At 43.8% G+C, this 4,983-nt stretch overlaps 1 pseudogene; it reads left to right on the top strand.

The window, feature by feature from the left end:
- Positions 1–2,458: 2,458 nt before the first annotated feature.
- Positions 2,459–4,000, top strand: LOC100437138 (forkhead box protein N3-like; annotated as a pseudogene).
- Positions 4,001–4,983: the final 983 nt, after the last annotated feature.

The raw sequence follows: 4,983 nt of genomic DNA, 5'->3' as shown, positions 1-4,983 counted from the left end.
GTAAGTAACAAACATACATATATATACTATACATATATATTCTTTTAAGAATTTGAAGTCACATAATTTTCTGCAAACTGATTTTTTTCACATATTGTGACATCTTTTAATTCTCATTTCTTTACCAAATGTGGTTTGGATGCAGATGTTTATTATAGAATCATTTTGCTTTTCAGGGAAATTAACTGTTGATATTTGTTACACTTTCTCCTGGTAAGCAAAAGTCCTTTAGCACAGGGATATTAACACAAAGTCTGCAATATTGTTGCAAATATGTTCTTCCAGCTTTTCAGATTTTAATATTTTTTCTTTTGGTAATATAGAAAGTATTTCTAAACTTTTATTAAATTTATGACTTAGCAATAAGACAGGTAATTCTTTGGGAGTAGAGTGGGAACGGAAGAACACAGGGTGAATAGGAAGGGAACAAAAGGGGTCAGGGAAGCTGGGAGAGTTCTGAGAGGGAGCCCAGCCAGGGGGAGGGAGCAGTGGGGGATTTGGGAAGGGGACTCTACAGACACTCACCTTCTTTCAACATACCATAGACAGAAAAGTAGAGCATCCATTTCTGAAAGGGAAGAGCTTCAGTGCTCAGGATCCCCCTTAACCTCCTACCCAGCTCTGGCTCTCTGGGCCTGTCCAAGGGAGTAAGCAGGTGCTTGCCTTCTGGTAACACATGTCCACCAGGAAGGAGCTGAGGTCATGCTGAGTTTTGGACACACACTGAGGGAGTCCACAATGTCATGTTTTGTGTGCTTCAGCAGCTGCCCCCGCAGGTCTGTAGAGGAGAGAAGAAGCAAGGTTTGGTGGGGGGGTGCTGCCACACCCTGGCCCTTGGCCCCTGTGATTGCTCCCATCACACCCCCTTACCTTGCCCAGTCTTCCCCATCACAAATTTGAGAGTTTTTATATTTCTGCTATCCTTGAAGTACTTGCACAAGCTGCTCCTAAGAGAAAAAGAAGAGCAGGAGTGGGTGGTCTGGCCAGTGAGGGCATTTCCAGGAGCTGGCCCGTGTCTGCTGGGGATCCTATTTCTTGTTATCATCCTGATGTGCACTATAATTTACCCTCAACCCAAATTTGATCTGGCCCTTTCTTCTCACCTCATTTTTGGAGACGTTCAGGATCTTGACTTTGGGGGCCTTCTTTATAATGTTAGACAGGTCATCCAGCCAGCAAACTTTGTTGTTGTGCAAATTCAAAGACAATAGCTTCTGGGGAAGAAGAGTTAGATAATAACAGAGTGATTGTTACTATCTAGGACCTCAACAACAGAACTCTCTCCTTTCTTTTGCATGTCATTGATGTGCTCATTTCCTTGCCCCCATTCTTTAATTGTTTTAAGAAGATTGGGAATGTCAGCAAAAATAATGTCTACTGATTTCTCTGGAGGCTAATTAGGAAAGGTGTTCAGAAGAATAAATAGGTGTTAATCTGTTGGATAGAGCACTAGAGTAAGAAACAGACCCATTTCTCTTTACAGCACCTTAAGTAGGCCACATCCCTTATCCTGTATTCCACTGGTACATAGGATGAGCAACACACATTACTACATGTGTGTGTTTGTGTGTAGTAATGAAGATTAAGAATATTGCTGCCATTGCTGAGTTAAGGAAGTAATCATGATTGCTTTCTTCTTTGTATTTTATTTGTTTTGTAAATTAGTTTATAATATTTGAATTTCACAATATACATTTGTTTGAAAAATATTCACCACTTAAATTTTACACAATTTACAGACCTCTGAACTTGCAGCATCATTTCTAGGAATTCATCATATGAGAGATTCTTGTTGCATGGATTTTTAAAATGTTATTATGCACTATTTAAATTATAATAAAATTTATTATGAACTATTTAACATATACCAAATAATGTCAGAATATTTTTAGTTATTCCAGATCTAAAGCTTTCCTTTGATGTCTGTTGTTTTGTTAACAGACATTTAATGGGCACCTCTCTGTGTTAGGCTATAATGCTTAGTGAGAAATGCAGAGATGAGTAAGATTTGATGATTTCTACTCTCAGTGGAAATTACAAAAGTATGTATAAGGCAAATACATAAGCTTATAATGATCTTGTAGAAAAACTGCATTTATTTTGCATTTTCGTAAGCAGCATGAGTCTAATATTGATGAAGAATTTTGGAGTCACGCTGAAATGTGTAAAACAGTTTCACGAACTATTAATCCTAAACCTTTAGTGAATTAGAAACCTAACTTCTGGCCTGGGCAGGTGCCGGGCGGGCGCCGGGCACAGGAGCCGGGGTTCTGGCAGCAGCTCGGCTGGGAGACGGCGCGACCCAGCGGCTGGACCACATGTGAGTCCAGCGTCGCCGCATCCCCGGAATGCGGCCGTGAGAAGCAACGCGGGGGCAGGTGATCCAAGCCCCTAGAAGACCAGCATTCTCGTGATTATGGAGGCCCTTCTGTCCTTTCTGGGACGGAAGCAATGCTGACCTCGGTTTCCTGGACCCATTCTGACTCAGGAGCCTTCATGTAAATGGGTCCCGTCATGCCTCCCAGTAAGATGCCAGAAAGCTCAGGAGTTAGTGTCTCCAGTGGACTGAGTCAGTGTTACTGGGGCAGCGGTTTCTCCAAGGCCCTTTAGGAAGACGATGACCTCGACTTTTCTCTGCCTGACATCCTATTGAAAGAGGGGACCATGGAAGATGAAGAGCTGACCAACCTGAGCTGGCTGCATGAGAGCAAGAACTTGCTGAAGAGCTCTGGGGAGTCGATCCTCAAGAGTGTCAGCCCGGTCCAGGGCCTGGACGATGACAGCCCCCGTCCCCACCCACTCTGATATGCCCTACGATGCCAGGCAGAACCCCAACTGCAATCCCCCCTTACTCCTTTAGCTGCCTCATATTTATGGCCATCGAGGACTCTCCAACCAAGCGCCTGCCAGTGAAAGATATTTACAACTGGATCTTGAAACATTTTCCATATTTTGCAAATGCACCTACTGGGTGGAAATACTCAGTGAGACACAATTTGTCGTTGAATAAGGATTTTAAGAAAGTGGAAAAAGAGAGGAGTCAGGGTATTGGGAAAGGATCGTTGTGGTGCATAGACCCAGAGTATAGACAAAATCTAACTCAGGCTTTGAAAAAGACACCTTATCACCCACACCCACACCCACACGTGTTCAATACACCTCCCACCTGTCCTCAGGCATATCAAAGCACATCAGGTCTACCCGTCTGGCCGGGCAGTACCTTCTTCAAGAGAAATGGAGCCCTTCTCCAAGATCCTGACATTGATGCTACCAGGGCCATGGGACTCCCCCTGAGATACAAGCAGGTTTTCCTCCAGGAGTGATACAAAACAGAGCGCGGGTCCTGAGCTGAGAGGACTGTTTCCTGGTGTGCGGCAGCTGCCGATCAGTCCCATTGAGATGACGGCCGCCATAATGTACGGCATCACCAGCTGCCGGATGCTGAGAGCTAGCCATCATGTGGCTCCCCGGTGGTTAGCGAAGATCCCAAGGAGGATCACAACTGCAGCAATGCCAAATCCTCCAACGCCCGGAGCACCTTGCCCACCAGCGACTCCATCCCCTCCTCCTCCTTGGCCGACGACCACTGCAAGTTTGCCAGCAAGGAGAGCCAGGAGGGCAATAAGGGCAGCGAGGGGAGCTTCCGAAGCCACGAGAGCCACAGCGACAGGGAAGAGGACGACAGGAAACACAGCCAGAAGGAGCCCAAGGATGCTCTGGGGGACAGAGGGTACGAAACCCAGCACAAGAAACGCCAGAACTTTGCTAAGGCCAGGAAGGTCCCCAGCGACACACTGCCCCTCAAAAAGAGACGCACTGTAAAACACCCCCCCCCCGCACCGCCCCCCACCAGGACGAAGACAAGGAGATTAAAGAAGCGGCGGGGTGGCTCCTGCACTTAGCAGAGATCCGATCCTGTTTGAATAACATCACCAATCAGACGGCAAAGGGGCAAAAAGAGCAAAACGAAATCACAAAAAAATTAAAAACAAGTCACTGATTTGTTTTGAACTTAAGGCCATTTGGTTTCAGCATGTCAGGAGATTTCTAATGATTTGTGGCAATATCAGCATTTTTTTTTCTTTTTTCTTGTTTTGTTTTTGGTTTGGTTTTCTTTTTTTTTTCCTTTTTTTTTTTAATTCGCCCTCTCTTCTTTGTTTTGGACCCTTAAGAATTTTATTTTTAAAGGAGATTGAAGCCATATAACTCATTGACACTCAGCTGTTTTACAAAAGCTTTTCATTATCTGAAGACAAAACCAAAAAAGCTAAAATTACCATTGCTTCCTCAAGCTTGTCAGAAACCTGTGGCTGAGTCCGCAAGGAGGTCAACGTCAATGCTACCAGAACACACATTCAGCACCTAGAAGGCACGTGTGCAAAGTAATCATCATTCAAGCCCAACCCTTAGGTTTACATGACTGTGTTCTGAGTTCCCCAGGCCCTCTCCTCCTTTTATTAGATGAGATTTAGCACACTCTCAGTTATTTAAACATGCAACATTTCTTGAGTATGTATGTTGAGGCCATCTGAGCTCATAGCTGATTCAGTAACCAGTTTCATGCTGTGTCATTCACACTCACTACTTAATACTGCCATCATGAAAATGTGGAGGAAAAATTCATCCATGTGTGTCTGGGAAGCATATACACTTGTACATTTTTTAATACTCTGATTCTGTAACATTTCTGAGTTTTGTTTTGTTTTACAGAAAAAAAAGTGATAAAAGCAATCAGAAGACCAAGAGGCTTACTATTGATGCTTAGGGTTATCTGACCTTGGCTGGTCAATAGACCTACATAGCCAAATTAATTTACGAGAGTAATAATTTTTCAAAAGCCATTTTTTTTTCTGATATTCATGCCAATATCATGAATAGAAAGGGAGAACCATAAAGGAGAAAGAATGTGATGTTCAGTTATGTTCGTGTGAACCTAAAGAAACAATATGGAGGCAGGCACAATCAGCCAAACTCTAGGGACTT

This window comes from Pongo abelii, chromosome X (genome assembly GCF_028885655.2).
Source record: "Pongo abelii isolate AG06213 chromosome X, NHGRI_mPonAbe1-v2.0_pri, whole genome shotgun sequence".
NCBI lineage: Eukaryota > Metazoa > Chordata > Mammalia > Primates > Hominidae > Pongo > Pongo abelii.
The sequence above is the reverse complement of the archived record's forward strand: the minus strand, read 5'-3'. Positions and strand labels throughout refer to the sequence as shown.